The sequence below is a fragment of the Osmia lignaria genome, unplaced genomic scaffold (assembly GCF_051020975.1).
Source record: "Osmia lignaria lignaria isolate PbOS001 unplaced genomic scaffold, iyOsmLign1 scaffold0016, whole genome shotgun sequence".
NCBI classification, from domain to species: domain Eukaryota; kingdom Metazoa; phylum Arthropoda; class Insecta; order Hymenoptera; family Megachilidae; genus Osmia; species Osmia lignaria.
In genome coordinates, this window is record NW_027478168.1 from 1,057,406 (window position 1) to 1,082,299 (window position 24,894).

The following is a 24,894-nucleotide window of genomic DNA, read 5'->3' on the forward strand; positions in this document are numbered from 1 at the left end:
GAACTTTTAAATATCTCGATATATCTCGAAAACTACGCTTCTGATCAAAAAATATCATAGAACATAAATTGTAGGAAACATAATTCGCTACAAAAAAGGTCTCTCAACATTTTGCCATAGCTCGCTTCGTTTCCGAGATATTTGCAGATATATCTCAAGGGCAGGGGCCTAACGGACATATTTCGAGATATTTCTTCTTCTTGTTGTTCTTCTTCTGCACAGCTAAACTGGAAGTGGCATTTCCAGCTCGCAATAGTGCAGAGTTATCTCAAAGAGAGGGGCCACGGTGTTTCTGTATCTCTATTATGTTGGTGCGGCTTCGGAACTTTTAAATATCTTGATATATCTCGAGAACTGCGCATCTGATCAAAAAATATCATAGAACATAAAAAGTAGGAATCTTAATTCTCTACAAAAAAGGTCTCTTAACATTTTGCCATAGCTCGCTTCGTTTCCGAGATATTTGCAGATTTATCTCAAGGGAAGGGGCCTAACGGACATATTTCGAGTTATTTCTTCTTCTTGTTGTTCTTCTTCTGCACAGCTAAGCTGGAAGTGGCATTTGCGGCTCGCACTAGTGCAGAGTTATCTCAAAGAAAGGGGCCACGGTGTTTCTGTATCTCTATTATGTTGGTGCGGCTTCGGAACTTTTAAATATCTTGATATATCTCGAGAACTACGCATCTGATCAAAAAATATCATAGAACATAAAAAGTAGGAAACTTAATTCTCTACAAAAAAGGTCTCTTAAGATTTTGCCATAGCTCGCTTCGTTTCCGAGATATTTGCAGATTTATCTCAAGGGAAGGGGCCTGACGGACATATTTCGAGATATTTCCTCTTCTTGTTGTTCTTCTTCTGCACAGCTAAGCTGGAAGTGGCATTTACAGCTCGCAATAGTGCAGAGTTATCTCAAAGAAAGGGGCCACGGTGTTTCTGTATCTCTATTATGTTGGTGCGGCTTCGGAACTTTTAAATATCTCGATATATCTCGAAAACTACGCTTCTGATCAAAAAATATCATAGAACATAAATTGTAGGAAACATAATTCTCTACAAAAAACGTCTCTTAACATTTTGCCAGAGCTCGCTTCGTTTCCGAGATATTTGCCGATTCAGCTCAAAGGAACTGGCCTGACGGACATATTTCGAGATATTTCTTCTTCTTGTTGTTCTTCCTCTGCACAGCTAAGCTGGAAGTGGCATTTGCGGCTCGCACTAGTGCAGAGTTATCTCAAAGAAAGGGGCCACGGTGTTTCTGTATCCCTATTATGTTGGTGCGGCTTCGGAACTTTTAAATATCTCGATATATCTCGAAAACTACGCTTCTGATCAAAAAATATCATAGAACTTAAATTGTAGGAAACATAATTCTCCACAAAAAACGTCTCTTAACATTTTGCCATAGCTCGCTTCGTTTCCGAGATATTTGCCGATTCAGCTCAAAGGAACTGGCCTGACGGACATATTTCGAGATATTTCTTCTTCTTGTTGTTCTTCCTCTGCACAGCTAAGCTGGAAGTGGCATTTGCAGCTCGCAATAGTGCAGAGTTATCTAAAAGAAAGGGGCCACGGTGTTTCTGTATCTCTATTATGTTGGTGCGGCTTCGGAACTTTTAAATATCTTGATATATCTCGAGAACTACGCATCTGATCAAAAATTATCATAGAACATAAAAAGTAGGAAACTTAATTCTCTACAAAAAAGGTCTCTTAACATTTTGCCATAGCTCGCTTCGTTTCCGAGATATTTGCAGATTTATCTCAAGGGAAGGGGCCTGACGGACATATTTCGAGATATTTCTTCTTCTTGTTGTTCTTCTTCTGCACAGCTAAGCTGGAAGTGGCATTTGCGGCTCGCACTAGCGCAGAGTTATCTCAAAGAAAGGGGCCACGGTGTTTCTGTATCTCTATTATGTTGGTGCGGCTTCGGAACTTTTAAATATCTCGATATATCTCGAAAACTACGCTTCTGATCAAAAAATAGCATAGAACATAAATTGTAGGAAACGTAATTCTCTACAAAAAAGGTCTCTTAACATTTTGCCATAGCTAGCTTCGTTTCCGAGATATTTGCAGATATATCTCAAGGGAAGGGGCCTGACGGACATATTTCGAGATATTTCTTCTTCTTGTTGTTCTTCTTCTGCACAGCTAAGCTGGAAGTGGCATTTAGAGCTCGCAATAGTGCAGAGTTATCTCAAAGAAAGGTGCCACGGTGTTTCTGTATCTCTATTATGTTGGTGCGGCTTCGGAACTTTTAAATATCTTGATATATCTCTAGAACTACGCATCAGATAAAAAAATATCATAGAACATAAAAAGTAGGAAACTTAATTCTCTACAAATAAGGTCTCTTAACATTTTGCCATAGCTCGCTTCGTTTCCGAGATATTTGCAGATATATCTCAAGGGAAGGGGCCTGAAGGACATATTTCGAGATATTTCTTCTTCTTGTTGTTCTTCTTCTGCACAGCTAAGCTGGAAGTGGCATTTACAGCTCGCAATAGTGCAGAGTTATCTCAAAGAAAGGGGCCACGGTGTTTCTGTATCTCTATTATGTTGGTGCGGCTTCGGAACTTTTAAATATGTTGATATATCTCGAGAACTACGCATCTGATCAAAAAATATCATAGAACATGAAAAGTAGGAAACTTAATTCTCTACAAATAAGGTCTCTTAACATTTTGCCATAGCTCGCTTCGTTTCCGAGATATTTGCAGATATATCTCAAGGGAAGGGGCCTGAAGGACATATTTCGAGATATTTCTTCTTCTTGTTGTTCTTCTTCTGCACAGCTAAGCTGGAAGTGGCATTTACAGCTCGCAATAGTGCAGAGTTATCTCAAAGAAAGGGGCCACGGTGTTTCTGTATCTCTATTATGTTGGTGCGGCTTCGGAACTTTTAAATATCTTGATATATCTCGAGAACTACGCATCTGATCAAAAAATATCATAGAAGATAGAAAGTAGGAAACTTAATTCCCTACAAAAAAGGTCTCTTAACATTTTGCCATAGCTCGCTTCGTTTCCGAGATATTTGCAGATTTATCTCAAGGGAAGGGGCCTGACGGACATATTTCGAGATATTTCTTCTTCTTGTTGTTCTTCCTCTGCAAAGCTAAGCTGGAAGTGGCATTTGCAGCTCGCAATAGTGCAGAGTTATCTCAAAGAAAGGGTCCACGGTGTTTCTGTATCTCTATTATGTTGGTGCGGCTTCGGAACTTTTAAATATCTCGATATATCTCGAAAACTACGCTTCTGATCAAAAAATATCATAGAACTTAAATTGTAGGAAACATAATTCTCTACAAAAAACGTCTCTTAACATTTTGCCATAGCTCGCTTCGTTTCCGAGATATTTGCCGATTCAGCTCAAAGGAACTGGCCTGACGGACATATTTCGAGATATTTCTTCTTCTTGTTGTTCTTCTTCTGCACAGCTAAGCTGGAAGTGGCATTTACAGCTCGCAATAGTGCAGAGTTATCTCAAAGAAAGGGGCCACGGTGTTTCTGTATCTCTATTATGTTGGTGCGGCTTCGGAACTTTTAAATATCTCGATATATCTCGAAAACTACGATTCTGATCAAAAAATATCATAGAACATAAATTGTAGGAAACATAATTCTCTACAAAAAACGTCTCTTAACATTTTGCCATAGCTCGCTTCGTTTCCGAGATATTTGCCGATTCAGCTCAAAGGAACTGGCCTGACGGACATATTTCGAGATATTTCTTCTTCTTGTTGTTCTTCCTCTGCACAGCTAAGCTGGAAGTGGCATTTGCGGCTCGCACTAGTGCAGAGTTATCTCAAAGAAAGGGGCCACGGTGTTTCTGTATCCCTATTATGTTGGTGCGGCTTCGGAACTTTTAAATATCTCGATATATCTCGAAAACTACGCTTCTGATCAAAAAATATCATAGAACATAAATTGTAGGAAACATAATTCTCTACAAAAAACGTCTCTTAACATTTTGCCATAGCTCGCTTCGTTTCCGAGATATTTGCCGATTCAGCTCAAAGGAACTGGCCTGACGGACATATTTCGAGATATTTCTTCTTCTTGTTGTTCTTCCTCTGCACAGCTAAGCTGGAAGTGGCATTTGCAGCTCGCACTAGTGCAGAGTTATCTCAAAGAAAGGGGCCACGGTGTTTCTGTATCTCTATTATGTTGGTGCGGTTTCGGAACTTTTAAATATCTTGATATATCTCGAGAACTACGCATCTGATCAAAAAATATCATAGAACATAAAAAGTAGGAAACTTAATTCTCTACAAATAAGGTTTCTTAACATTTTGCCATAGCTCGCTTCGTTTCCGAGATATTTGCAGATTTATCTCAAGGGAAGGGGCCTGACGGACATATTTCGAGATATTTCTTCTTCTTGTTGTTCTTCTTCTGCGCAGCTAAGCTGGAAGTGGCATTTGCAGCTCGCAATAGTGCAGAGATATCTCAAAGAAAGGGGCCACGCTGTTTCTGTATCTCTATTATGTTGGTGCGGCTTCGGAACTTTTAAATATCTTGATATATATCGAGAGCTACGCGTCTGATCAAAAAATATCATAGAACATAAAAAGTAGGAAACATAATTCTCTACAAAAAAGGTCTCTTAACATTTTGCCATAGCTCGCTTCGTTTCCGAGATATTTGCAGATATATCTCAAGGGAAGGGGCCTGACGGACATATTTCGAGATATTTCTTCTTCTTGTTGTTCTTCTTCTGCACAGCTAAGCTGGAAGTGGCATTTGCAGCTCGCAATAGTGCAGAGTTATCTCAAAGAAAGGGGCCACGGTGTTTCTGTATCTCTATTATGTTGGTGCGGCTTCGGAACTTTTAAATATCTTGATATATCTCGAGAACTACGCATCTGATCAAAAAATATCATAGAACATAAAAAGTAGGAAACTTAATTCTCTACAAAAAAGGTCTCTTAACATTTTGCCATAGCTCGCTTCGTTTCCGAGATATTTGCAGATTTATCTCAAGGGAAGGGGCCTGACGGACATATTTCGAGATATTTCTTCTTCTTGTTGTTCTTCTTCTGCACAGCTAAGCTGGAAGTGGCATTTGCGGCTCGCACTAGTGCAGAGTTATCTCAAAGAAAGGGGCCACGGTGTTTCTGTATCTCTATTATGTTGGTGCGGCTTCGGAACTTTTAAATATCTCGATATATCTCGAAAACTACGCTTCTGATCAAAAAATATCATAGAACATAAATTGTAGGAAACATAATTCTCTACAAAAAAGGTCTCTTAACATTTTGTCATAGCTCGCTTCGTTTCCGAGATATTTGCAGATATATCTCAAGGGAAGGGGCCTGACGGACATATTTCGAGATATTTCTTCTTCTTGTTGTTCTTCCTCTGCACAGCTAAGCTGGAAGTGGCATTTGCAGCTCGCAATAGTGCAGAGTTATCTGAAAGAAAGGGGCCACGGTGTTTCTGTATCTCTATTATGTTGGTGCGGCTTCGGAAGTTTTAAATATCTTGATATATCTCGAGAACTACGCATCAGATAAAAAAATATCATAGAACATAAAAAGTAGGAAACTTAATTCTCTACAAAAAAGGTCTCTTAACATTTTGCCATAGCCCTCTTCGTTTCCGAGATATTTGCAGATTTATCTCAAGGGAAGGGGCCTGACGGACATTAATCGAGATATTTCTTCTTCTTGATGTTCTTCTTCTGCACAGCTAAGCTGGAAGTGGCATTTGCAGCTCGCAATAGTGCAGAGTTATCTCAAAGAAAGGGGCCACGGTGTTTCTGTATCTCTATTATGTTGGTGCGGCTTCGGAACTTTTAAATATCTTGATATATCTCGAGAACTACGCATCTGATCAAAGAATATCATAGAACATAAATTGTAGGAAACATAATTCTCTACAAAAAAGGTCTCTTAACATTTTGCCATAGCTCGCTTCGTTTCCGAGATATTTGCAGATATATCTCAAGGGAAGGGGCCTGACGGACATATTTCGAGATATTTCTTCTTCTTGTTGTTCTTCTTCTGCACAGCTAAGCTGGAAGTGGCATTTCCAGCTCGCAATAGTGCAGAGTTATCTCAAAGAGAAGGGCCACGGTGTTTCTGTATCTCTATTATGTTGGTACGGCTTCGGAACTTTTAAATATCTTGATATATCTCGAGAACTACGCATCTGATCAAAAAATATCATAGAAGGTAAAAAGTAGGAAACCTAATTCTCTACAAAAAAGGTCTCTTAACATTTTGCCATAGCTCGCTTCGTTTCCGAGATATTTGCAGATTTATCTCAAGGGAAGGGGCCTGACGGACATATTTCGAGATATTTCTTCTTCTTGTTGTTCTTCTTCTGCACAGCTAAGCTGGAAGTGGCATTTGCGGCTCGCACTCGTGCAGAGTTATCTCAAAGAAAGGGGCCACGGTGTTTCTGTATCTCTATTATGTTGGTGCGGTTTCAGAACTTTTAAATATCTTGATATATCTCGAGAACTACGCATCTGATCAAAAAATATCATAGAACATAAAAAGTAGGAAACTTAATTCTCTACAAATAAGGTCTCTTAACATTTTGCCATAGCTCGCTTCGTTTCCGAGGTATTTGCAGATTTATCTCAAGGGAAGGGGCCTGACAGACATATTTCGAGATATTTCTTCTTCTTGTTGTTCTTCCTCTGCACAGCTAAGCTGAAAGTGGCATTTGCAGCTCGCAATAGTGCAGAGTTATCTCAAAGAAAGGGGCCACGGTGTTTCTGTATCTCTATTATGTTGGTGCGGCTTCGGAACTTTTAAATATCTCGATATATCTCGAAAACTACGCTTCTGATCAAAAAATATCATAGAACTTAAATTGTAGGAAACATAATTCTCTACAAAAAACGTCTCTTAACATTTTGCCATAGCTCGCTTCGTTTCCGAGATATTTGCCGATTCAGCTCAAAGGAACTGGCCTGACGGACATATTTCGAGATATTTCTTCTTCTTGTTGTTCTTCCTCTGCACAGCTAAGCTGGAAGTGGCATTTGCAGCTCGCAATAGTGCAGAGTTATCTAAAAGAAAGGGGCCACGGTGTTTCTGTATCTCTATTATGTTGGTGCGGCTTCGGAACTTTTAAATATCTTGATATATCTCGAGAACTACGCATCAGATAAAAAAATATCATAGAACATAAAAAGTAGGAAACTTAATTCTCTACAAAAAAGGTCTCTTAACATTTTGCCATAGCCCTCTTCGTTTCCGAGATATTTGCAGATTTATCTCAAGGGAAGGGGCCTGACGGACATTAATCGAGATATTTCTTCTTCTTGATGTTCTTCTTCTGCACAGCTAAGCTGGAAGTGGCATTTGCAGCTCGCAATAGTGCAGAGTTATCTCAAAGAAAGGGGCCACGGTGTTTCTGTATCTCTATTATGTTGGTGCGGCTTCGGAACTTTTAAATATCTTGATATATCTCGAGAACTACGCATCAGATAAAAAAATATCATAGAACATAAAAAGTAGGAAACTTAATTCTCTACAAAAAAGGTCTCTTAACATTTTGCCATAGCCCTCTTCGTTTCCGAGATATTTGCAGATTTATCTCAAGGGAAGGGGCCTGACGGACATTAATCGAGATATTTCTTCTTCTTGATGTTCTTCTTCTGCACAGCTAAGCTGGAAGTGGCATTTGCAGCTCGCAATAGTGCAGAGTTATCTCAAAGAAAGGGGCCACGGTGTTTCTGTATCTCTATTATGTTGGTGCGGCTTCGGAACTTTTAAATATCTTGATATATCTCGAGAACTACGCATCTGATCAAAGAATATCATAGAACATAAATTGTAGGAAACATAATTCTCTACAAAAAAGGTCTCTTAACATTTTGCCATAGCTCGCTTCGTTTCCGAGATATTTGCAGATATATCTCAAGGGAAGGGGCCTGACGGACATATTTCGAGATATTTCTTCTTCTTGTTGTTCTTCTTCTGCACAGCTAAGCTGGAAGTGGCATTTCCAGCTCGCAATAGTGCAGAGTTATCTCAAAGAGAAGGGCCACGGTGTTTCTGTATCTCTATTATGTTGGTGCGGCTTCGGAACTTTTAAATATCTTGATATATCTCGAGAACTACGCATCTGATCAAAAAATATCATAGAAGATAAAAAGTAGGAAACCTAATTCTCTACAAAAAAGGTCTCTTAACATTTTGCCATAGCTCGCTTCGTTTCCGAGATATTTGCAGATTTATCTCAAGGGAAGGGGCCTGACGGACATATTTCGAGATATTTCTTCTTCTTGTTGTTCTTCTTCTGCACAGCTAAGCTGGAAGTGGCATTTGCGGCTCGCACTAGTGCAGACTTATCTCAAAGAAAGGGGCCACGGTGTTTCTGTATCTCTATTATGTTGGTGCGGTTTCGGAACTTTTAAATATCTTGATATATCTCGAGAACTACGCATCTGATCAAAAAATATCATAGAACATAAAAAGTAGGAAACTTAATTCTCTACAAATAAGGTCTCTTAACATTTTGCCATAGCTCGCTTCGTTTCCGAGATATTTGCAGATTTATCTCAAGGGAAGGGGCCTGACGGACATATTTCGAGATATTTCTTCTTCTTGTTGTTCTTCCTCTGCACAGCTAAGCTGGAAGTGGCATTTGCAGCTCGCAATAGTGCAGAGTTATCTCAAAGAAAGGGGCCACGGTGTTTCTGTATCTCTATTATGTTGGTGCGGCTTCGGAACTTTTAAATATCTCGATATATCTCGAAAACTACGCTTCTGATCAAAAAATATCATAGAACATAAATTGTAGGAAACATAATTCTCTACAAAAAACGTCTCTTAACAATTTGCCATAGCTCGCTTCGTTTCCGAGATATTTGCCGATTCAGCTCAAAGGAACTGCCCTGACGGACATATTTCGAGATATTTCTTCTTCTTGATGTTCTTCTTCTGCACAGCTAAGCTGGAAGTGGCATTTGCAGCTCGCAATAGTGCAGAGTTATCTCAAAGAAAGGGGCCACGGTGTTTCTGTATCTCTATTATGTTGGTGCGGCTTCGGAACTTTTAAATATCTTGATATATCTCGAGAACTACGCATCTGATCAAAAAATATCATAGAACATAAAAAGTAGGAAACTTAATTCTCTACAAAAAAGGTCTCTTAACATTTTGCCATACCTCGCTTCGTTTCCGAGATATTTGCAGATTTATCTCAAGGGAAGGGGCCTGACGGACATATTTCGAGATATTTCTTCTTCTTGTTGTTCTTCTTCTGCACAGCTAAGCTGGAAGTGGCATTTGCGGCTCGCACTAGTGCAGAGTTATCTCAAAGAAAGGGGCCACGGTGTTTCTGTATCTCTATTATGTTGGTGCGGCTTCGGAACTTTTAAATATCTCGATATATCTCGAAAACTACGCTTCTGATCAAAAAATATCATAGAACATAAATTGTAGGAAACATAATTCTCTACAAAAAACGTCTCTTAACATTTTGCCATAGCTCGCTTCGTTTCCGAGATATTTGCAGATTCAGCTCAAAGGAACGGGCCTGACGGACATATTTCGAGATACTTCTTTTTCTTGTTGTTCTTCCTCTGCACAGCTAAGCTGGAAGTGGCATTTGCAGCTCGCAATAGTGCAGAGTTATCTCAAAGAAAGGGTCCACGGTGTTTCTGTATCTCTATTATGTTGGTGCGGCTTCGGAACTTTTAAATATCTCGATATATCTCGAAAACTACGCTTCTGATCAAAAAATATCATAGAACATAAATTGTAGGAAACATAATTCTCTACAAAAAAGGTCTCTCAACATTTTGCCATAGCTCGCTTCGTTTCCGAGATATTTGCAGATATATCTCAAGGGCAGGGGCCTGACGGACATATTTCGAGATATTTCTTCTTCTTGTTGTTCTTCTTCTGCACAGCTAAGCTGGAAGTGGCATTTACAGCTCGCAATAGTGCAGAGTTATCTCAAAGAAAGGGGCCACGGTGTTTCTGTATCTCTATTATGTTGGTGCGGCTTCGGAACTTTTAAATATCTTGATATATCTCGAGAACTACGCATCTGATCAAAAAATATCATAGAACATAAAAAGTAGGAAACTTAATTCTCTACAAAAAAGGTCTCTTAACATTTTGCCATAGCTCGCTTCGTTTCCGAGATATTTGCAGATTTATCTCAAGGGAAGGGGCCTGACGGACATATTTCGAGATATTTCTTCTTCTTGTTGTTCTTCTTCTGCACAGCTAAGCTGGAAGTGGCATTTGCGGCTCGCACTAGTGCAGAGTTATCTCAAAGAAAGGGGCCACGGTGTTTCGGTATCTCTATTATGTTGGTGCGGCATCGGAACTTTTAAATATCTCGATATATCTCGAAAACTACGCTTCTGATCGAAAAATATCATGGAACATAAATTGTAGGAAACATAATTCTCTACAAAAAACGTCTCTTAACATTTTGCCATAGCTCGCTTCGTTTCCGAGATATTTGCAGATTCAGCTCAAAGGAACGGGCCTGACGGACATATTTCGAGATACTTCTTTTTCTTGTTGTTCTTCCTCTGCACAGCTAAGCTGGAAGTGGCATTTGCAGCTCGCAATAGTGCAGAGTTATCTCAAAGAAAGGGGCCACGGTGTTTCTGTATCTCTATTATGTTGGTGCGGCTTCGGAACTTTTAAATATCTTGATATATCTCGAGAACTACGCATCTGATCAAAAAATATCATAGAACATAAAAAGTAGGAAACTTAATTCTCTACAAAAAAGGTCTCTTAACATTTTGCCATAGCTCGCTTCGTTTCCGAGATATTTGCAGGTTTATCTCAAGGGAAGGGGCCTGACGGACATATTTCGAGATATTTCTTCTTCTTGTTGTTCTTCTTCTGCACAGCTAAGCTGGAAGTGGCATTTGCGGCTCGCACTATTGCAGAGTTATCTCAAAGAAAGGGGCCACGGTGTTTCTGTATCTCTATTATGTTGGTGCGGCTTCGGAACTTTTAAATATCTCGATATATCTCGAAAACTACGCTTCTGATCAAAAAATATCATAGAACATAAATTGTAGGAAACATAATTCTCTACAAAAAAGTTCTCTCAACATTTTGCCATAGCTCGCTTCGTTTCCGAGATATTTGCAGATATATCTCAAGGGCAGGGGCCTGACGGACATATTTCGAGATATTTCTTCTTCTTGTTGTTCTTCTTCTGCACAGCTAAGCTGGAAGTGGCATTTACAGCTCGCAATAGTGCAGAGTTATCTCAAAGAAAGGGGCCACGGTGTTTCTGTATCTCTATTATGTTGGTGCGGCTTCGGAACTTTTAAATATCTTGATATATCTCGAGAACTACGCATCCGATCAAAAAATATCATAGAACATAAAAAGTAGGAAACTTAATTCTCTACAAAAAAGGTCTCTTAACATTTTGCCATAGCTCGCTTCGTTTCCGAGATATTTGCAGATTTATCTCAAGGGAACGGGCCTAACGGACATATTTCGAGAAGTTTCTTCTTCTTGTTGTTCTTCTTCTGCACAGCTAAGCTGGAAGTGGCATTTGCGGCTCGCACTAGTGCACAGTTATCTCAAAGAAAGGGGCCACGGTGTTTCTGTATCTCTAATATGTTGGTGCGGCTTCGGAACTTTTAAGTATCTCGATATATCTCGAAAACTACGCTTCTGATCAAAAAATATCATAGAACATAAATTGTAGGAAACATAATTCCCTACAAAAAACGTCTCTTAACATTTTGCCATAGCTCGCTTCGTTTCCGTGATATTTGCAGATTCAGCTCAAAGGAACTGGCCTGACGGACATATTTCGAGATATTTCTTCTTCTTGTTGTTCTTCCTCTGCACAGCTAAGCTGGAAGTGGCATTTGCAGCTCGCAATAGTGCAGAGTTATCTCAAAGAAAGGGGCCACGGTGTTTCTGTATCTATTATGTTGGTGCGGCTTCGGAACTTTTAAATATCTTGATATATCTCGAGAACTACGCATCTGATCAAAAAATATCATAGAACATAAAAAGTAGGAAACTTAATTCTCTACAAAAAAGGTCTCTTAACATTTTGCCATAGCTCGCTTCGTTTCCGAGATATTTGCAGATTTATCTCAAGGGAAGGGGCCTGACGGACATATTTCGAGATATTTCTTCTTCTTGTTGTTCTTCTTCTGCACAGCTAAGCTGGAAGTGGCATTTGCGGCTCGCACTAGTGCAGAGTTATCTCAAAGAAAGGGGCCACGGTGTTTCTGTATCTCTATTATGTTGGTGCGGCTTCGGAACTTTTAAATATCTCGATATATCTCGAAAACTACGTTTCTGATCAAAAAATATCATAGAACATAAATTGTAGGAAACATAATTCTCTACAAAAAAGGTCTCTCAACATTTTGCCATAGCTCGCTTCGTTTCCGAGATATTTGCAGATATATCTCAAGGGCAGGGGCCTGACGGACATATTTCGAGATATTTCCTCTTCTTGTTGTTCTTCTTCTGCACAGCTAAGCTGGAAGTGGCATTTGCGGCTCGCACTATGGCAGAGTTATCTCAAAGAAAGGGGCCACGGTGTTTCTGTATCTCTATTATGTTGGTGCGGCTTCGTAACTTTTAAATATCTAGATATATCTCGAAAACTACGCTTCTGATCAAAAAATATCATAGAACATAAATTGTAGGAAACATAATTCTCTACAAAAAAGGTCTCTTAACATTTTGCCATAGCTCGCTTGGTTTCCGAGATATTTGCAGATATATCTCAAGGGCAGGGGCCTGACGGACATATTTCGAGATATTTCTTCTTCTTGTTGTTCTTCTTCTGCACAGCTAAGCTGGAAGTGGCATTTACAGCTCGCAATAGTGCAGAGTTATCTCAAAGAAAGGAGCCGCGGTGTTTCTGTATCTCTATTATGTTGGTGCGGCTTCGGAACTTTTAAATATCTCGATATATCTCGAAAACTACGCTTCTGATCAAAAAATATCATAGAACATAAATTGTAGGAAACATAATTCCCTACAAAAAACGTCTCTTAACATTTTGCCATAGCTCGCTTCGTTTCCGTGATATTTGCAGATTCAGCTCAAAGGAACTGGCCTGACGGACATATTTCGAGATATTTCTTCTTCTTGTTGTTCTTCCTCTGCACAGCTAAGCTGGAAGTGGCATTTGCAGCTCGCAATAGTGCAGAGTTATCTCAAAGAAAGGGGCCACGGTGTTTCTGTATCTATTATGTTGGTGCGGCTTCGGAACTTTTAAATATCTTGATATATCTCGAGAACTACGCATCTGATCAAAAAATATCATAGAACATAAAAAGTAGGAAACTTAATTCTCTACAAAAAAGGTCTCTTAACATTTTGCCATAGCTCGCTTCGTTTCCGAGATATTTGCAGATTTATCTCAAGGGAAGGGGCCTGACGGACATATTTCGAGATATTTCTTCTTCTTGTTGTTCTTCTTCTGCACAGCTAAGCTGGAAGTGGCATTTGCGGCTCGCACTAGTGCAGAGTTATCTCAAAGAAAGGGGCCACGGTGTTTCTGTATCTCTATTATGTTGGTGCGGCTTCGGAACTTTTAAATATCTCGATATATCTCGAAAACTACGTTTCTGATCAAAAAATATCATAGAACATAAATTGTAGGAAACATAATTCTCTACAAAAAAGGTCTCTCAACATTTTGCCATAGCTCGCTTCGTTTCCGAGATATTTGCAGATATATCTCAAGGGCAGGGGCCTGACGGACATATTTCGAGATATTTCCTCTTCTTGTTGTTCTTCTTCTGCACAGCTAAGCTGGAAGTGGCATTTGCGGCTCGCACTATGGCAGAGTTATCTCAAAGAAAGGGGCCACGGTGTTTCTGTATCTCTATTATGTTGGTGCGGCTTCGTAACTTTTAAATATCTAGATATATCTCGAAAACTACGCTTCTGATCAAAAAATATCATAGAACATAAATTGTAGGAAACATAATTCTCTACAAAAAAGGTCTCTTAACATTTTGCCATAGCTCGCTTGGTTTCCGAGATATTTGCAGATATATCTCAAGGGCAGGGGCCTGACGGACATATTTCGAGATATTTCTTCTTCTTGTTGTTCTTCTTCTGCACAGCTAAGCTGGAAGTGGCATTTACAGCTCGCAATAGTGCAGAGTTATCTCAAAGAAAGGAGCCGCGGTGTTTCTGTATCTCTATTATGTTGGTGCGGCTTCGGAACTTTTAAATATCTCGATATATCTCGAAAACTACGCTTCTGATCAAAAAATATCATAGAACATAAATTGTAGGAAACATAATTCTCTACACAAAAGGTCTCTCAACATTTTGCCATAGCTCGCTTCGTTTCCGAGATATTTGCAGATATATCTCAAGGGCAGGGGCCTGACGGACATATTTCGAGATATTTCTTCTTCTTGTTGTTCTTCTTCTGCACAGCTAAGCTGGAAGTGGCATTTACAGCTCGCAATAGTGCAGAGTTATCTCAAAGAAAGGGGCCACGGTGTTTCTGTATCTCTATTATGTTGGTGCGGCTTCGGAACTTTTAAATATCTTGATATATCTCGAGAACTACGCATCTGATCAAAAAATATCATAGAACATAAAAAGTAGGAAACTTAATTCTCTACAAATAAGGTCTCTTAACATTTTGCCATAGCTCGCTTCGTTTCCGAGATATTTGCAGATTTATCTCAAGGGAAGGGGCTCACGGACATATTTCGAGATATTTCTTCTTCTTGTTGTTCTTCTTCTGCACAGCTAAGCTGGAAGTGGCATTTGCAGCTCGCAATAGTGCAGAGATATCTCAAAGAAAGGGGCCACGGTGTTTCTGTATCTCTATTATGTTGGTGCGGCTTCGGAACTTTTAAATATCTTGATATATCTCGAGAACTACGCATCTGATCAAAAAATATCATAGAAGATAAAAAGTAGGAAACTTAATTCTCTACAAAAAAGGTCTCTTAACATTTCGCCATAGCTCGCTTCGTTTCCGAGATATTTGCAGATTTATCTCAAGGGAAGGGGCCTGTCGGACATATTTCGAGATATTTCTTCTTCTTGTTGTTCTTCTTCTGCACAGCTAAGCTGGAAGTGGCATTTGCGGCTCGCACTAGTGCAGAGTTATCTCAGAGAAAGGGGCCACGGTGTTTCTGTATCTCTATTATGTTGGTGCGGCTTCGGAACTTTTAAATATCTCGATATATCTCGAAAACTACGCTTCTGATCGAAAAATATCATAGAACATAAATTGTAGGAAACATAATTCGCTACAAAAAATGTCTCTTAACATTTTGCCATAGCTCGCTTCGTTTCCGAGATATTTGCAGATTCAGCTCAAAGGAACGGGCCTGACGGACATATTTCGAGATACTTCTTTTTCTTGTTGTTCTTCCTCTGCACAGCTAAGCTGGAAGTGGCATTTGCAGCTCGCAATAGTGCAGAGTTATCTCAAAGAAAGGGGCCACGGTGTTTCTGTATCTCTATTATGTTGGTGCGGCTTCGGAACTTTTAAATATCTTGATATATCTCGAGAACTACGCATCTGATCAAAAAATGTCATAGAACATAAAAAGTAGGAAACTTAATTCTCTACAAAAAAGGTCTCTTAACATTTTGCCATAGCTCGCTTCGTTTCCGAGATATTTGCATATTTATCTCAAGGGAAGGGGCCTGACGGACATATTTCGAGATATTTCTTCTTCTTGTTGTTCTTCTTCTGCACAGCTAAACTGGAAGTGGCATTTCCAGCTCGCAATAGTGCAGAGTTATCTCAAAGAAAGGGGCCACGGTGTTTCTGTATCTCTATTATGTTGGTGCGGCTTCGGAACTTTTAAATATCTTGATATATCTCGAGAACTACGCATCTGATCAAAAAATATCATAGAACATAAAAAGTAGGAAACTTAATTCTCTACAAAAAAGGTCTCTTAACATTTTGCCATAGCTCGCTTCGTTTCCGAGATATTTGCAGATATATCTCAAGGGCAGGGGCCTGACGGACATATTTCGAGATATTTCTTCTTCTTGTTGTTCTTCTTCTGCACAGCTAAGCTGGAAGTGGCATTTACAGCTCGCAATAGTGCAGAGTTATCTCAAAGAAAGGGGCCACGGTGTTTCTGTATCTCTATTATGTTGGTGCGGCTTCGGAACTTTTAAATATCTTGATATATCTCGAGAACTACGCATCTGATCAAAAAATATCATAGAACATAAAAAGTAGGAAACTTAATTCTCTACAAAAAAGGTCTCTTAACATTTTGCCATAGCTCGCTTCGTTTCCGAGATATTTGCAGATTTATCTCAAGGGAAGGGGCCTGACGGACATATTTCGAGATATTTCTTCTTCTTGTTGTTCTTCTTCTGCACAGCTAAGCTGGAAGTGGCATTTGCGGCTCGCACTAGTGCAGAGTTATCTCAAAGAAAGGGGCCACGGTGTTTCTGTATCTGTATTATGTTGGTGCGGCTTCGGAACTTTTAAATATCTTGATATATCTCGAGAACTACGCATCTGATCAAAAAATATCATAGAACATAAAAAGTAGGAAACTTAATTCTCTACAAAAAAGGTCTCTTAACATTTTGCCATAGCTCGCTTCGTTTCCGAGATATTTGCAGATTTATCTCAAGGGAAGGGGCCTGACGGACATATTTCGAGATATTTCTTCTTCTTGTTGTTCTTCTTCTGCACAGCTAAGCTGGAAGTGGCATTTGCGGCTCGCACTAGTGCAGAGTTATCTCAAAGAAAGGGGCCACGGTGTTTCTGTATCTGTATTATGTTGGTGCGGCTTCGGAACTTTTAAATATCTTGATATATCTCGAGAACTACGCATCTGATCAAAAAATATCATAGAACATAAAAAGTAGGAAACTTAATTCTCTACAAAAAAGGTCTCTTAACATTTTGCCATAGCTCGCTTCGTTTCCGAGATATTTGCAGATTCAGCTCAAAGGAACGGGCCTGACGGACATATTTCGAGATACTTCTTCTTCTTGTTGTTCTTCCTCTGCACAGCTAAGCTGGAAGTGGCATTTGCAGCTCGCAATAGTGCAGAGTTATCTCAAAGAAAGGGGCCACGGTGTTTCTGTATCTCTATTATGTTGGTGCGGCTTCGGAACTTTTAAATATCTTGATATATCTCGAGAACTACGCATCTGATCAAAAAATATCATAGAACATAAAAAGTAGGAAACTTAATTCTCTACAAAAAAGGTCTCTTAACATTTTGCCATAGCTCGCTTCGTTTCCGAGATATTTGCAGGTTTATCTCATGGGAAGGGGCCTGAGGGACATATTTCGAGATATTTCTTCTTCTTGTTGTTCTTCTTCTGCACAGCTAAGCTGGAAGTGGCATTTGCGGCTCGCACTATTGCAGAGTTATCTCAAAGAAAGGGGCCACGGTGTTTCTGTATCTCTATTATGTTGGTGCGGCTTCGGAACTTTTAAATATCTCGATATATCTCGAAAACTACGCTTCTGATCAAAAAATATCATAGAACATAAATTGTAGGAAACATAATTCTCTACAAAAAACGTCTCTCAACATTTTGCCATAGCTCGCTTCGTTTCCGAGATATTTGCAGATATATCTCAAGGGCAGGGGCCTGACGGACATATTTCGAGATATTTCTTCTTCTTGTTGTTCTTCTTCTGCACAGCTAAGCTGGAAGTGGCATTTACAGCTCGCAATAGTGCAGAGTTATCTGAAAGAAAGGGGCCACGGTGTTTCTGTATCTCTATTATGTTGGTGCGGCTTCGGAACTTTTAAATATCTTGATATATCTCGAGAACTACGCATCCGATCAAAAAATATCATAGAACATAAAAAGTAGGAAACTTAATTCTCTACAAAAAAGGTCTCTTAACATTTTGCCATAGCTCGCTTCGTTTCCGAGATATTTGCAGATTTATCTCAAGGGAAGGGGCCTAACGGACATATTTCGAGAAGTTTCTTCTTCTTGTTGTTCTTCTTCTGCACAGCTAAGCTGGAAGTGGCATTTGCGGCTCGCACTAGTGCACAGTTATCTCAAAGAAAGGGGCCACGGTGTTGTTGTATCTCTAATATGTTGGTGCGGCTTCGGAACTTTTAAGTATCTCGATATATCTCGAAAACTACGCTTCTGATCAAAAAATATCATAGAACATAAATTGTAGGAAACATAATTCCCTACAAAAAACGTCTCTTAACATTTTGCCATAGCTCGCTTCGTTTCCGAGATATTTGCAGATTCAGCTCAAAGGAACTGGCCTGACGGACATATTTCGAGATATTTCTTCTTCTTGTTGTTCTTCCTCTGCACAGCTAAGCTGGAAGTGGCATTTGCAGCTCGCAATAGTGCAGAGTTATCTCAAAGAAAGGGGCCACGGTGTTTCTGTATCTATTATGTTGGTGCGGCTTCGGAACTTTTAAATATCTTGATATATCTCGAGAACTACGCATCTGATCAAAAAATATCATAGAACATAAAAAGTAGGAAACTTAATTCTCTACAAAAAAGGTCTCTTAACATTTTGCCATAGCTCGCTTCGTTTCCGAGATATTTGCAGATTTATCTCAAGGGAACGGGCCTGACGGACATATTTCGAGATATTTCTTCTTCTTGTTGTTCTTCTTCTGCACAGCTAAGCTGGAAGTGGCATTTGCGGCTCGCACTAGTGCAGAGTTATCTCAAAGAAAGGGGCCACGGTGTTTCTGTATCTCTATTATGTTGGTGCGGCTTCGGAACTTTTAAATATCTCGATATATCTCGAAAACTACGTTTCTGATCAAAAAATATCATAGAACATAAATTGTAGGAAATATAATTCTCTACAAAAAAGGTCTCTCAACATTTTGCCATAGCTCGCTTCGTTTCCGAGATATTTGCAGATATATCTCAAGGGCAGGGGCCTGACGGACATATTTCGAGATATTTCTTCTTCTTGTTGTTCTTCTTCTGCACAGCTAAGCTGGAAGTGGCATTTGCGGCTCGCACTATGGCAGAGTTATCTCAAAGAAAGGGGCCACGGTGTTTCTGTATCTCTATTATGTTGGTGCGGCTTCGTAACTTTTAAATATCTAGATATATCTCGAAAACTACGCTTCTGATCAAAAAATATCATAGAACATAAATTGTAGGAAACATAATTCTCTACAAAAAAGGTCTCTTAACATTTTGCCATAGCTCGCTTGGTTTCCGAGATATTTGCAGATATATCTCAAGGGCAGGGGCCTGACGGACATATTTCGAGATATTTCTTCTTCTTGTTGTTCTTCTTCTGCACAGCTAAGCTGGAAGTGGCATTTGCGGCTCGCACTAGTGCAGAGTTATCTCAGAGAAAGGGGCCACGGTGTTTCTGTATCTCTATTATGTTGGTGCGGCTTCGGAACTTTTATATATCTCGATATATCTCGAAAACTACGCTTCTGATCGAAAAATATCATAGAACATAAATTGTAGGAAACATAATTCGCTACAAAAAACGTCTCTTAACATTTTGCCATAGCTCGCTTCGTTTCCGAGATATTTGCAGATTCAGCTCAAAGGAACGGGCCTGACGGACATATTTCGAGATACTTCTTTTTCTTGTTGTTCTTCCTCTGCACAGCTAAGCTGGAAGTGGCATTTGCAGCTCGCAATAGTGCAGAGTTATCTCAAAGAAAGGGGCCACGGTGTTTCTGTATCTCTATTATGTTGGTGCGGCTTCGGAACTTTTAAATATCTTGATATATCTCGAGAACTACGCATCTGATCAAAAAATGTCATAGAACATAAAAAGTAGGAAACTTAATTCTCTACAAAAAAGGTCTCTTAACATTTTGCCATAGCTCGCTTCGTTTCCGAGATATTTGCATATTTATCTCAAGGGAAGGGGCCTGACGGACATATTTCGAGATATTTCTTCTTCTTGTTGTTCTTCTTCTGCACAGCTAAACTGGAAGTGGCATTTCCAGCTCGCAATAGTGCAGAGTTATCTCAAAGAAAGGGGCCACGGTGTTTCTGTATCTCTATTATGTTGGTGCGGCTTCGGAACTTTTAAATATCTTGATATATCTCGAGAACTACGCATCTGATCAAAAAATATCATAGAACATAAAAAGTAGGAAACTTAATTCTCTACAAAAAAGGTCTCTTAACATTTTGCCATAGCTCGCTTCGTTTCCGAGATATTTGCATATTTATCTCAAGGGAAGGGGCCTGACGGACATATTTCGAGATATTTCTTCTTCTTGTTGTTCTTCTTCTGCACAGCTAAACTGGAAGTGGCATTTCCAGCTCGCAATAGTGCAGAGTTATCTCAAAGAAAGGGGCCACGGTGTTTCTGTATCTCTATTATGTTGGTGCGGCTTCGGAACTTTTAAATATCTTGATATATCTCGAGAACTACGCATCTGATCAAAAAATATCATAGAACATAAAAAGTAGGAAACTTAATTCTCTACAAAAAAGGTCTCTTAACATTTTGCCATAGCTCGCTTCGTTTCCGAGATATTTGCAGATTTATCTCAAGGGAAGGGGCCTGACGGACATATTTCGAGATATTTCTTCTTCTTGTTGTTCTTCTTCTGCACAGCTGAGCTGGAAGTGGCATTTGCAGGTCGCAATAGTGCAGAGTTATCTCAAAGAAAGGGGCCACGGTGTTTCTGTATCTCTATTATGTTGGTGCGGCTTCGGAACTTTTAAATATCTCGATATATCTCGAAAACTACGCTTCTGATCAAAAAATATCATAGAACGTAACTTGTAGGAAACATTATTCTCTACAAAAAAGGTCTCTTAACATTTTGCCATAGCTCGCTTCGTTTCCGAGATATTTGCAGATTCATCTCAAGGGAAGGGGTCTGACGGACATATTTCGAGATATTTCTTCTTCTTGTTGTTCTTCTTCTGCACAGCTAAGCTGGAAGTGGCATTTGCAGCTCGCAATAGTGCAGAGTTATCTCAAAGAAAGGGGCCACGGTGTTTCTGTATCTGTATTATGTTGGTGCGGCTTCGGCACTTTTAAATATCTTGATATATCTCGAGAACTACGCATCTGATCAAAAAATATCATAGAAGATAAAAAGTAGGAAACTTAATTCTCTACAAAAAAGGTCTCTTAACATTTCGCCATAGCTCGCTTCGTTTCCGAGATATTTGCAGATTTATCTCAAGGGAAGGGGCCTGTCGGACATATTTCGAGATATTTCTTCTTCTTGTTGTTCTTCTTCTGCACAGCTAAGCTGGAAGTGGCATTTGCGGCTCGCACTAGTGCAGAGTTATCTCAGAGAAAGGGGGCCACGGTGTTTCTGTATCTCTATTATGTTGGTGCGGCTTCGGAACTTTTAAATATCTCGATATATCTCGAAAACTACGCTTCTGATCGAAAAATATCATAGAACATAAATTGTAGGAAACATAATTCGCTACAAAAAACGTCTCTTAACATTTTGCCATAGCTCGCTTCGTTTCCGAGATATTTGCAGATTCAGCTCAAAGGAACGGGCCTGACGGACATATTTCGAGATACTTCTTTTTCTTGTTGTTCTTCCTCTGCACAGCTAAGCTGGAAGTGGCATTTGCAGCTCGCAATAGTGCAGAGTTATCTCAAAGAAAGGGGCCACGGTGTTTCTGTATCTCTATTATGTTGGTGCGGCTTCGGAACTTTTAAATATCTTGATATATCTCGAGAACTACGCATCTGATCAAAAAATGTCATAGAACATAAGAAGTAGGAAACTTAATTCCCTACAAAAAAGGTCTCTTAACATTTTGCCATAGCTCGCTTCGTTTCCGAGATATTTGCATATTTATCTCAAGGGAAGGGGCCTGACGGACATATTTCGAGATATTTCTTCTTCTTGTTGTTCTTCTTCTGCACAGCTAAACTGGAAGTGGCATTTCCAGCTCGCAATAGTGCAGAGTTATCTCAAAGAAAGGGGCCACGGTGTTTCTGTATCTCTATTATGTTGGTGCGGCTTCGGAACTTTTAAATATCTCGATATATCTCGAAAACTACGCTTCTGATCAAAAAATATCATAGAACATTAAAAGTAGGAAACTTAATTCTCTACAAAAAAGGTCTCTTAACATTTTGCCATAGCTCGCTTCGTTTCCGAGATATTTGCAGATTTATCTCAAGGGAAGGGGCCTAACGGACATATTTCGAGATATTTCTTCTTCTTGTTGTTCTTCTTCTGCACAGCTAAACTGGAAGTGGCATTTCCAGCTCGCAATAGTGCAGAGTTATCTCAAAGAAAGGGGCCACGGTGTTTCTGTATCTCTATTATGTTGGTGCGGCTTCGGAACTTTTAAATATCTTGATATATCTCGAGAACTACGCATCTGATCAAAAAATATCATAGAAGATAAAAAGTAGGAAACTTAATTCTCTACAAAAAAGGTCTCTTAACATTTTGCCATAGCTCGCTTCGTTTCCGAGATATTTGCAGATTTATCTCAAGGGAAGGGGCCTGACGGACATATTTCGAGATATTTCTTCTTCTTGTTGTTCTTCTTCTGCACAGCTGAGCTGGAAGTGGCATTTGCAGGTCGCAATAGTGCAGAGTTATCTCAAAGAAAGGGGCCACGGTGTTTCTGTATCTCTATTATGTTGGTGCGGCTTCGGAACTTTTAAATATCTCGATATATCTCGAAAACTACGCTTCTGATCAAAAAATATCATAGAACGTAAATTGTAGGAAACATTATTCTCTACAAAAAAGGTCTCTTAACATTTTGCCATAGCTCGCTTCGTTTCCGAGATATTTGCAGATTCATCTCAAGGGAAGGGGTCTGACGGACATATTTCGAGATATTTCTTCTTCTTGTTGTTCTTCTTCTGCACAGCTAAGCTGGAAGTGGCATTTGCAGCTCCCAATAGTGCAGAGTTATCTCAAAGAAAGGGGCCACGGTGTTTCTGTATCTCTATTATGTTGGTGCGGCTTCGGGACTTTTAAATATCTCGATATATCTCGAAAACTACGCTTCTGATCAAAAAATATCATAGAACATAAAAAGTAGGAAACTTAATTCTCTACAAAAAAGGTCTCTTAACATTTTGCCATAGCTCGCTTCGTTTCCGAGATATTTGCAGATTTATCTCAAGGGAAGGGGCCTAACGGACATATTTCGAGATATTTCGTCTTCTTGTTGTTCTTCTTCTGCACAGCTAAACTGGAAGTGGCATTTCCAGCTCGCAATAGTGCAGAGTTATCTCAAAGAAAGGGGCCACGGTGTTTCTGTATCTATTATGTTGGTGCGGCTTCGGAACTTTTAAATATCTTGATATATCTCGAGAACTACGCATCTGATCAAAAAATATCATAGAACATAAAAAGTAGGAAACTTAATTCTCTACAAAAAAGGTCTCTTAACATTTTGCCATAGCTCGCTTCGTTTCCGAGATATTTGCAGATTTATCTCAAGGGAAGGGGCCTGACGGACATATTTCGAGATATTTCTTCTTCTTGTTGTTCTTCTTCTGCACAGCTAAGCTGGAAGTGGCATTTGCGGCTCGCACTAGTGCAGAGTTATCTCAAAGAAAGGGGCCACGGTGTTTCTGTATCTCTATTATGTTGGTGCGGCTTCGGAACTTTTAAATATCTCGATATATCTCGAAAACTACGTTTCTGATCAAAAAATATCATAGAACATAAATTGTAGGAAACATAATTCTCTACAAAAAAGGTCTCTCAACATTTTGCCATAGCTCGCTTCGTTTCCGAGATATTTGCAGATATATCTCAAGGGCAGGGGCCTGACGGACATATTTCGAGATATTTCTTCTTCTTGTTGTTCTTCTTCTGCACAGCTAAGCTGGAAGTGGCATTTGCGGCTCGCACTAGTGCAGAGTTATCTCAGAGAAAGGGGCCACGGTGTTTCTGTATCTCTATTATGTTGGTGCGGCTTCGGAACTTTTAAATATCTCGATATATCTCGAAAACTACGCTTCTGATCGAAAAATATCATAGAACATAAATTGTAGGAAACATAATTCGCTACAAAAAACGTCTCTTAACATTTTGCCATAGCTCGCTTCGTTTCCGAGATATTTGCAGATTCAGCTCAAAGGAACGGGCCTGACGGACATATTTCGAGATACTTCTTTTTCTTGTTGTTCTTCCTCTGCACAGCTAAGCTGGAAGTGGCATTTGCAGCTCGCAATAGTGCAGAGTTATCTCAAAGAAAGGGGCCACGGTGTTTCTGTATCTCTATTATGTTGGTGCGGCTTCGGAACTTTTAAATATCTTGATATATCTCGAGAACTACGCATCTGATCAGAAAATGTCATAGAACATAAAAAGTAGGAAACTTAATTCTCTACAAAAAAGGTCTCTTAACATTTTGCCATAGCTCGCTTCGTTTCCGAGATATTTGCATATTTATCTCAAGGGAAGGGGCCTGACGGACATATTTCGAGATATTTCTTCTTCTTGTTGTTCTTCTTCTGCACAGCTAAACTGGAAGTGGCATTTCCAGCTCGCAATAGTGCAGAGTTATCTCAAAGAAAGGGGCCACGGTGTTTCTGTATCTCTATTATGTTGGTGCGGCTTCGGAACTTTTAAATATCTTGATATATCTCGAGAACTACGCATCTGATCAAAAAATATCATAGAACATAAAAAGTAGGAAACTTAATTCTCTACAAAAAAGGTCTCTTAACATTTTGCCATAGCTCGCTTCGTTTCCGAGATATTTGCAGATTTATCTCAAGGGAAGGGGCCTGTCGGACATATTTCGAGATATTTCTTCTTCTTGTTGTTCTTCTTCTGCACAGCTAAGCTGGAAGTGGCATTTGCGGCTCGCACTAGTGCAGAGTTATCTCAGAGAAAGGGGCCACGGTGTTTCTGTATCTCTATTATGTTGGTGCGGCTTCGGAACTTTTAAATATCTCGATATATCTCGAAAACTACGCTTCTGATCGAAAAATATCATAGAACATAAATTGTAGGAAACATAATTCGCTACAAAAAACGTCTCTTAAC